Genomic DNA, 11,407 nt, shown 5'->3' with positions numbered 1-11,407 from the left:
CGCTCCTGGACGATTATGGAGTGAGAGTGTGTTGGGCAGACAGACAACAGGAAGAACACTCGGCTTCAGAAGTTCCGTTTTAAAGTTTTACTCAGAAAGCACTGTACAACTGGACACACAACAAAATGTACATTCATTTGAAGCATAGCAATCATTTCACATATCATACATTTCACGCATATGTGAACAACCATATCATAAACTATGCGTTAGCTTCATGCTAACCCCTATGGGAATTTACATTGAAAGGCTAGCGGTTAGCATACATCGTTGCAGCTATGAATTCACAGCAATATTTCCACCATTTAACAATGTATCCCTCAAACATACTCTTCATTAACAATGTTGAAACAACAGAGCATAGACACACTTACAGGCATGTTTTCTTAGACAACAATGCAGAGTAAAAACGTGCGTCTGAATACAAGAGACAAGTTCTGCATAACTATGGCAACACTGAAAGTACAATACATAACTCAAAGCACTGTAATTACCATTTGTACCCACTAGGTGTCCTTTTAATAATAATAATAATAATAGATTTAATTTGTTAGCGCTTTTACAGGTGCTCAAATACGCTTTACATATATAGTAAAGAGAAAATAAACCTAAACAACGAGAGGGGTCTGCCTGCAGACCTCCACTGTCAGGACAGTTCGGGTGCAGACCTCCACTCTCAGGACACCTCCACTGTCAGTACAGGAAGTGACGATTCTGACGAACACGTTTTTTCCCCCGCCCACCGAAGGACTCGTCTGATGGTTTTTGCAAATCAGTAAGGTAAGGTGCGTGACCTGTTTGCACTATCCAAAACAATGAATGCAGTCTAAATGTATTGTTTAGCAGCCAAAACAACATTTATCGATATATATATATATACTTGCAGAGCATATCATTTGCTTATCATAGGCCACCTATGCCGCTATTCTCTGATGCGTCTCAATATCATCAGCGGTAATACAAAAAAAAGTTGATAGAAGGCAATGTAATGCACTCATTTACCGAGACATGGGAAACTGAGTACAACTTTGTGATACGTGGAGACAAGCCGGTATGTCTTATTTGCTACGAGGCAGTGGCATTGCGTGAGAAACCGTGTGTGTGTGTGCCGATGTAGTACAAGCATGTGTTTTTGTTACTGAACTAATTTCTTTAATAAATTGTGCAATAGTTGTACACTTGAATGTCTGCTTGCAATTCTTTTTCATAGCTTTCTGCTTTCACAGCTAGTTATTAATTACGTTATTACTAAAACCAATAATAATCGAATGCAGAGGCAATTGTGTAATGTGAAAAATATATATTTATATCGTCTTTTTACGTTGTTAGCTAAGTGTTTGTCAGTTCGGCTTTATTAAACGTTTGTGTAAAGAGGTTAGCAAGGGTAGGTCTGCATTTATTGTTGTTGGCAATGACACTCGTGTCTTTTAAAAGAAGAGATAATGCAGATTAAAAGTGTTTCTATCGTTTCTGGCCGTTAGTTGTAGAATGTAATGTATCATGAAATAAGCTGTTTTCACACTTAAACAGCATGCAAAGACTGGCCGTATGAAGTATTGTTTTAAATGAAGTTGTAGTACTCTACATTTTGTAACATTTGTTCCTGTTTTATGTAGATGCATCTTTCAATCCTCTGTGGCACTGCAAAGCCTGCAGTGAAACGCTGCACAACATGTTGCAAACTGTTCCACTGTCCTTTGTGCCCGAAATTCAAACCCTGCGCACCATCCCGACTCGAGAAGCACTTGGAAGTGCACTTAAAATATTGCATAATGTTTAAAGGTAACACACACATATACTGATACACGTTTGTGCTTGTTTCGTGTCTGTCATTGGCAAACTTCTTTTTCTTGACTTTCTCTTAGATATGGCAATCTACAAGTGCAATTTAACCTGCAGAGACTTGGCTCACTTCCATTGCCCTCAATGTGCAAAAACCATTGTAAGAAGAGGAGATATGGAGGTACACCTGGAGGCTTGCCACAAGTTGCCATCCACATCACCTTCTGAACATTGCCCTGGTCCATCCTCTTCCTCACCGCAACCCAACACATCAGCTGTGCTCTCTCGCCTGCTTCCAAAAACAACAGTGTCCCCCACTCCCGGCTTGATTGCAAAAGTGGCTGACATTGAAACTTCGAAACCTGGATCTTCTTCCCCACTAGTATCATCTTCTGGTGTCCAATTTACTAAATTCACAACTAAATCAACTCTGAAAAAGGTAAAATGCCCACACTGCACCCTGATTTGATACCAAAGAAACCTGGGCAAACACACCAAGAGGAAACACACAAAAATAAAAGGACATAACGGAAATAAATCATTTAAAGAGTGTCTGTGTAGATGCAACATTGGGGATATCTGCAGTCCAAAAAGCAAGTCACGGCTTTTCTGTGCCAATACATATCCAAAGAAAAACCTGGGGTCATGTTCATAACATTCAGTGCGAGTTGGAAGTTTGCAGGCAGTATCACTTAATGGCTCTGAGAAGTGGATTCATATTTAGCCATTGTGAACACATCCGGTCACTGGAGTACTGCAGTGAAACAGCTACCGAAGAATTTCTAAAAGAAGAAATCTTATCTGAAATGGTGGAGTTGAAATTCTTTGGTGAGGCTAAAAGGGCAATCTGTGTGAAAAGGCAAACAAATGCCCAGACAGCCCACGCCCCTCTCTGTGTCGAAGTGGCATTTGAAGAGACCCACAGGCAATATTGTTTTTCAATCCACGAGCCGACTTTGAAACAATATAGTCGCCTTGGGAGAGTCATGGTGACATACAATTCACCAGCCAAAACATGGCATTGTCCCTGTGCCAAACCACAAATGTCATGTGTGCACAAAAACATAGGAAAAACCGGGAGATATTCAGAAAGAGACTGGCTGCTCAAGTGCACCTCAACAGCATCAAGACACTGTCTATCCACCATTGGCTGAAGACTTGAAGCGACTTGTGGAGTACATATTTAGTAATAAAAAGCTTTTTGTTTATCCGAAATATATACAGCTACATTTCTTTTCAAATGTTGCCCCTCTCTCTTTTAGAACAATGTGTCCGTGTCCAAGGTGTTAAACTCCCTGGAAGTTGTGGGGAAAGCAACATTTCCTGCCAGAGACACTATCCTCCATGGGATGGGTACATGCACTTTGAGGCATTGACGACTAATGATTATTCCTACTCTTGTGTTTGCTGTGGCTACTATCCTCCAGTAGTTGTGATGGACCTGCACAAAAAAGGAGTGTTCAACTTGCCTGGTAGGTCCCAATGTCTCATGTTTATGTTAATGATAATCTTGTGTTAGTTACAAATATAAGAGTAAGTAAATGTTTGGTTTTTTATTTCAGTGAGTGATCTGAAAGAGGCCTCTGAGAACTATATTGGCGAAGTTAACATTGAAGAGTTCTGGGATTCTGTTCATCATGAGATGATTGCTCGTGGCTTTTTCCAAAGTATTAACATGCTCTTGCATTTCTCCTAATTAGTATTTATTTCCCTTTTTATATTTTATATACCCCTTTCATGCACCTTACCAAATTATGAATGTATTGTTTGTTTTTACCCAGGTCGTGCAAAAAACAGCTTTGCAGTAAATCCTAGTTTTGAGCACTGGGGCCCATGGATTAGGAAGAACACACGCAAATCCGACACAGTGTTGAACACAGAGTTCAAAAAAGTATCCTCTTCAAAGTCCTCCCCTGAAGCGGAACTCAGCATGGTGTCAGAGGATCGTCTTGTGGATGAGCTTAAGAAGCAGAAGGTACAACTGTTTTATGTATGTTTGTTTGAGTTGTGTAATGCCATGTTGTCCTACCTATTCTCTTGTCTGTATTTCAAAAGGTTTCGACTGTGCGCAAGCTGTGCATGGCCTGCAATTTAGATTCAAAGGGATCAAGGGATGATCTTGTCAATAGACTAAGGGAGGAGATGAAGACAAGACATGGATATGACAAGATATTCCAGAAAATCTGGGGAGCGTCTGGTAAGGGTCACACATTGTTCATAAAAACAATTAGAGATATGATATTTGCACATTTACTATATAACTTTTTTTTCACATTCCATTTAAAGGTGGGTGGTCAGTGATTCTGTGCCCTTGTGGTGTGGTCTACAGTTTGAAGTGCAACCTCAGGGCAGTCTCCAAGAGATTTTACAGATCTTCTTTTGTCATGGAAACATCTGCCAAATGCCAGTATTTATGATTTTGCTCAAGGTTTGGCAACTCATGCAAACCTCCGTTTCCCAGCATCACTACCTTTCAAGCCACATGAAGGAAGACTGGCCGCATCAACCCATGATAACATCACAGCTGCTCAGAACAACAAACTAAAGGTCTCTCTACCATGGATAACTCGGATGTTGAAAACTCCTGATGAGGATGGACATCCACTCACTGGTTCCTCAAACCACTATGTGTTGTATGATAAATTCCATGAGGGCACCAAAGATCCACAGGAAGTGCTAAGGAGGATCAATCTAGTCCCAGAACTTCAGGGTTGGTTAATTAGCCAGGTTGCAGAGCGCAAGTATGCGCAAAAACAACTACTTCCTTAATAATATGGCACTGTCAACACGTATCTTTCTGATGAGAAACATCATACATCACCGAAACAACAACACACACCTTTTGGAACAGCAGCTGCAGAGAGGGCATAAGTCACATTGTTTGCAGGATGTCACTCTGGACAACCTTGGACAAGCAGTATTTGGTAAGTATGAAGAGAAGTGTTAGGTTTTTATAGCTGCAATTGGAAATATATTGCTTGTGAGTAATAATTATGATTTCCTAAATCTTCAGGACACCCACAAACTGAAAAGGTTGTACAGTTCAAACTATCAGCAGTTGGAACGTCTGTGCAGCAACAAGGGCTTCATACAAACAAGGTAGGTATTAGGTTGTCAAATCAACATAACATTGTTTTGGCTATGCTTTTGCTCACTTTATTTCTCCTTGATAGATGATGTCTCATGTGGAACACATTGTGAAGACATCACCAAATGTGACAAAGTAGGACCATGCCAAGCATCATGGAAACTGCAAACTCATCCTGCCCAAGAGCAGCTGCTACGTAGTACGTCACTTGAAGGCAAAATGTAGCTCTGATATTCTTGAGAGGTTTGTGTTTCTCATCTTGAAACCCAGCCACCCATGAAGTGCCTTGGGAAAGTATACTGTTATTTATGAATGTTTAAATAATTTTGATTATTTTTTATTTCTTTAAAAAATATCGAGAGGCCAGAGGCAGAGTTGATTGTCAGAACAGAAAATAGTTGCCTGACACGTGGTGACTTTTGGACCCTTGGCTTAACCAATGAAATGGAATCAACCGTAAGTTAACAGTTTATGTTATTTTGTTGACAGCTAATTGCTCATGTAGTTAAGGCTAACAAAATCAACCCTTTTTCGGTTTCTTTTGCAGATAGGAAACGCCTGTTTTGAGCTTATCGAAAGAATTGCTCAATCAAAGGTATAACACGTTTTTTTTCGGAATACACTTTTTTCCTTCTTATACATTTGTGGGGCCTGGGCTCATATCAATATTTTCCACAGGGGAAGAACATTTGTGTTGCTGATTTGTATGTTGTGCCAACATGGCGACACCCAGCTTTATGCAACCCACTCTCAACTTTACCTGTAAGTATTGCATGCTCTACTGGTTTCGTCACAAAATATATTTTTTTCGGACTATTAAAGTTTTGTTTTAAACTTTTCCTTTTTTATAGAATGATGCTTCCATCATAGACGCCATCTGTATTCCTGTGTGGAAACCTGGGCACTTCCTGTTGGCTGTAAGTACTGATACTAACTGTGACGTGGATTTCACGAGGAACATTTTGTTTGTAGCCTTTATTGATCCAGGTAAAAATCCCAAAGAGATCAACGATGTCTTTTACAAGGGAGACCTAATAAATCTAATGTTTTTAAAAAGTAATTGTATTTTACATTACACTGTACTGTGATCGTCTTTCGTTGTGTTGTGAAGTGATGCTGTCATGCAATGCTGAGTTAAATGTGATTAACTGCAATTGTAGGTTTTGAAGCCAACACAGAGAGACAGTCTTTCTGGATTCCAAATGTGCACATGCACAATTTGGATTTGCTGATCAGGAAATGAGAGTCCCGCGGGCCCACCACCTACGGGAAACATCGATGGGGTCGGGTGCGCTGCCAGAAGGGTGGCAGTGAAAGCGGAGGGTCTCGACGGACCAGACCCGGGCGGCAGAAGCTGGCTTTGGGGACGTGGAACGTCACCTCTCTGGGGGGGAAGGAGCCGGAGCTTGTGCGGGAGGTGGAGCGGTACCAGTTGGATCTGGTTGGGCTCACCTCTACGCACAGCGTCGGCTCTGGAACCTTACTTCTGGATAGGGGTTGGACTCTATTCTTCTCCGGAGTTGCTCAAGGTGTGAGGCGCCGGGCGGGTGTGGGGATACTCACAAGTCCCCGGTTAGGTGCTTCGTTGTTGGAGTTTACCCCAGTGGACGAGAGGGTCGCCTCCCTACGCCTGCGGGTTATGGGGGGGAAAACTCTGACTGTTGTGTGTGCTTATGCACCCAACAGCAGTTCAGAGTATTCGGCCTTCTTGGAGACCCTGGAAAGAGTCCTGTATGGGGCTCCTGAAGGGGACTCCTTAGTCTTGCTGGGAGACTTCAACGCACATGTGGGCAATGATGGAGACACTTGGAGGGGCGTGATTGGGAGGAACGGCCCCCCTGATCTGAACCGGAGTGGTGGTTTGTTACTGGACTTCTGTGCTAGTCATGGATTGGCCATAACAAACACCATGTTCGAACATAAGGATGCTCATAAGTGTACGTGGTACCAGAGCACCCTAGGCAGAAGGTCCATGATCGATTTCGTTATCGTATCATCGGACCTGAGGCCGTATGTTTTGGACACTCGGGTAAAGAGAGGGGCGGAGTTGTCAACTGATCACCATCTGGTGGTGAGTTGGGTCGAGTGGCGGGGGAAGCCTCTGGATAGACCTGGTAAGCCCAAACGTGTAGTTCGGGTGAACTGGGAACGTCTGGAGGAGGCCCAAGTTCAGGAGGCCTTCAACTCACACCTCCGGCGGAGCTTTTCGGGCATTCCTGTGGAGGTTGGGGACATTGAACCAGAGTGGTCGGTGTTCAAAGCCTCTATTGCCGAAGCCGCGGTGGGGAGCTGTGGTCTCAAGGTCCTAGGTGCCTCAAGGGGCGGTAACCCTCGAACCTCCTGGTGGACACCGGTGGTCAGGGAAGCCGTCCGACTGAAGAAGGAGGCCTTTAGGGATTTGTTATCCCGGGGGACTCCCGAGGCAGTTGCAAGGTACCGACAGGCCCGAAGGGCAGCAGCCTCATCCGTGGCTGAGGCAAAGCAGCGGGTGTGGGAGAAGTTTGGAGAAGACATGGAGAAGGACTTTCGGGCGGCACCAAAGTTGTTCTGGAAAACTGTCCGACACCTCAGGAGGGGGAAGCAGGGAACCATCCAAGCTGTGTACAGTAAGGATGGGACGTTGTTGACCTCAACTGATGGAGTGTTGGGGCGTTGGAAGGAACACTTTGAGGAACTCCTGAACCCGACAACTCCGCCCTCTATGTTAGAGGCAGAGCTGGAGTATGACGGGGGATCAACACCAATCTCCCGGTGGGAGGTCACTGAGGTCGTTAAACAACTCCACAGTGGCAAAGCTCCGGGGGTGGATGAGATCCGCCCGGAAATGCTGAAGGCTCTGGGTGTTGAGGGACTGTCATGGTTGACACGTCTCATCAACGTTGCGTGGAAGTCGGAAACAGTACCGAAGGAGTGGCAGACCGGGGTGGTGGTCCCCCTTTTCAAAAAGGGGGATCAGAGGGTGTGTGCCAATTACAGAGGCATCACACTACTCAGCCTCCCCGGGAAAGTTTACTCCAAGGTACTTGAAAGGAGGGTCAGGCCGATTGTCGAACCTCAGATTGAGGAGGAACAATGCGGATTCCGTCCTGGTCGTGGAACGACGGATCAGCTTTTTACTCTCGCAAGGATCCTGGAGGGGGCCTGGGAGTACGCTTATCCGGTCTACATGTGTTTTGTAGACTTGGAGAAGGCGTATGACCGGGTTCCCAGGGAGGTACTGTGGGAGGTGCTGCGGGAGTATGGGGTGAGGGGGTCTCTACTCAGGGCCATCCAATCTCTGTACTCCCAAAGCGAGAGCTGTGTCCGGGTCCTCGGCAGTAAGTCGGACCCATTTCCGGTGAGGGTCGGCCTCCGCCAGGGCTGCGCTTTGTCACCAATCCTGTTTGTAATATACATGGATCGGATTTCGAGGCGTAGTCGTGGGGGGGGGGGTCTGCAGTTCGGTGGAGTAAGGATTGCACCACTGCTTTTTGCAGATGATGTGGTTCTGATGGCTTCATCGGTCAGCGACCTTCAGCACTCGCTGGATCGGTTTCGCAACCGAGTGTGAAGCGGCTGGGATGAGGATCAGCACCTCCAAATCTGAGGCCATGGTTCTCAGCAGGAAACCGATGGACTGTCCACTCCAAGTAGGGAATGAGTCCTTACCCCAAGTGAAGGAGTTCAAGTATCTCGGGGTCTTGTTCTCGAGTGAGGGAACAATGGAGCGTGAGATGGGCCGGAGAATCGGAGCAGCGGGAGCGGTACTGCAGTCGCTTTACCGCACCGTTGTGACGAAAAGGGAGCTGAGTCAGAAGGCAAAGCTCTCTGTCTACCGGGCCATTTTCGTTCCTACCCTCACCTATGGTCATGAAGGATGGGTCATGACCGAAAGAACGAGATCGCGGATACAAGCGGCCGAGATGGGTTTCCTCCGCCGGGTGGCTGGTGTCTCCCTTAGAGATAAGGTGAGAAGTTCGGTCATCAGGGAGGGACTCGGAGTTGAGCCGCTCCTCCTTCGCGTCGAAAGAAGCCAGTTGAGGTGGTTCGGGCACCTAGTTAGGATGCCACCTGGGCGCCTCCCTAGGGAGGTGTTCCAGGCACGTCCAGCTGGGAAGAGACCAAGGGGTAGACCTAGGACCAGGTGGAGGGATTATATCTCTTCGCTGGCCTGGGAGCGCCTTGGGATCCCCCAGTCAGAGCTGGTTGATGTCGCCAGGGAAAAGAAAGTTTGGGGCTCTCTGCTGGAACTGCTACCCCCGCGACCCGACCACGGATAAGCGGGAGAAGATGGATGGATGGATGGAAATGAGAGCTGTTGAGGTCACTAACAACAACTTTTGTTCAACAATTTGGTTCTCATTGTTGTTCATGTTCCTATGCCCTTGTGAGAGGTTTAGTTTTTTTTCACCAGATCAAGTTCGGATCTGTGTTTTAGCCTTTTTATGGTGCAAGGGAAACAAACATCAATTTATTTCAATCTTAAAGTTAATATGATGACCAATATAACAATATTTCAAACCAGCAATTACATTAATAAACCTGCACCATAAGAAGCCTGCTTAAATCGAATGTTTGACTGCATGGAAATGTTCAAGAGAGTGTGCAGAGGTGGGAACTAACGAAGTACAAATACTTTTGTTACTGTACTTAATTAGATAATGTGACTAACACACAAAGACGAGCCCTTGGTGTGCACATCATGCACCATACACGCAAACCACGAAAAATAGGCATTTAAAGTTACATTGTAGTGTGATTACAAAGCCTGTACTTTTTAAAGTAAAATGTTGTATCAGTACTTCTACTTTTACCAAATAATTTTTTTACACAAGTATCTGTACTTCTACTTAAGTAAAGAGTGTGTACTTTTGCCACCTCTGATGGTGTGTGTTGTGCATGAAAGAGGACCATATTGATAGCTACCTGTTTAGATCTTCATACAGCTGTGTTTTTCATTCTAGAAACCTTTCACAGTCAATACATCCTGGACCGTGGAAAGAGACGACTGGTTTGGAAATAGAGGTAATAGTATACAATTTGTATCATTTATATTTAGCAGAAATGTCAAACCATAACAAAACAACTATATGCTTTCTGACATGCTAGGGTTTCCCCAGGCAACTGTATGGGAATGACTGTGGCATCTTCATGTTGATGGTAGGCTACATTATTGGTCTGATTTAATTCTGTTGTTTTTAAGATAATAACATTAAATAATATATTTTCTTTCATAGTGTGCCCTTTACACCATACTAGATGCACCCTATGATTTCACTATTGTAAATTGATCTGGTCATTTAAAGTAAACTCAAAATTCCATTATGACATTTAATCTGACATACAGTGATAATAATACTTCTTTACTTTTTTAGACTGACATGCCAGCTTTGCGAAAATAGTGGTGTGTCATGCTAATGGGGAATTTCGACCTCGGAAGGTGAGACCACTAAAATGTTGACGTTAGATTAACTTTGAAATGGTTAAAAAACACAATGTTACACTAACAGTACCTTTATTTGTTTCTTCGTTTAACCCTTTTTATTTGAGTCATGGCAAAATGTTTGCCCACTGGATGGAGAAATCTAAAGCCCTCCTGCGAGGTGAGGTGCCTCCAGTGTTCAGAGTGAGGAAGAGGAAGTTGGATGACATCACTGAGGTCAGATTTGCATTGCAATCTATTTCATTTAAGTTGTGTTTGCATCTACTCTCACACTAAAGCTTCAATTTCATTATTTGTTTCACCACTCTTCTGTCTTTACAAATATATGTATTTTGTCAATATTTACTGCATTTATTCTTCCTCGTGGTATCAGTATTTAGGACGATCTTGGAGGACAGTCCTTAAACTAAAGAATATGTTGAAAATAGCATACTTTATTAAAAGTATGGTGGTTCCTGGCAATAGTCTATTGTATTTTGAACATTCAAAGTTTTTTAGTTTTTTAGAAAGAGGAGCAACTTCAGCCTCATCCAGCTGATGTCTCAGTTGGGAAAGATGAGGAGAAAACAATGGAAGCGGTAGGCTTGTTTACTAGTTCTATGCATCATATCCAAGGAGGACGCCCTTTCCTTGAGTTAGTCTGCCAAAAAGCTACCCCTCCTGTTACATTCAGGGTCAAATTGACCCGTTTGAAAGTTTGAAAATCTACGAAAAATACTTTCAAGTATTTTTTTTGTATGAAACTTCTTCTACTTACCTTAATTAGTGTAATAAACAAGTCAAATGAAAATGGTTCATGTCATGCATTTGGGACCCCCCCCCTACATGTCTATATCACAGAGATGGTATTCGGGTCAATCTGACCCGGCGCGCGCGCGCACGCACGCACGCACGCACGCACGCACGCACGCACGCACGCACGCACGCACGCACGCACGCACACACACACACACACACACACACACACACACACACACACACACACACACACACACACACACACACACACACACACACACACACACACACACACACACACACACACACACACACACACACACACACACACACACACACACACACACACACACACACACACACACACACACAGACAG

The sequence above is a fragment of the Pseudochaenichthys georgianus genome, chromosome 9 (assembly GCF_902827115.2).
Source record: "Pseudochaenichthys georgianus chromosome 9, fPseGeo1.2, whole genome shotgun sequence".
NCBI lineage: Eukaryota > Metazoa > Chordata > Actinopteri > Perciformes > Channichthyidae > Pseudochaenichthys > Pseudochaenichthys georgianus.
The sequence above is the reverse complement of the archived record's forward strand: the minus strand, read 5'-3'. Positions refer to the sequence as shown.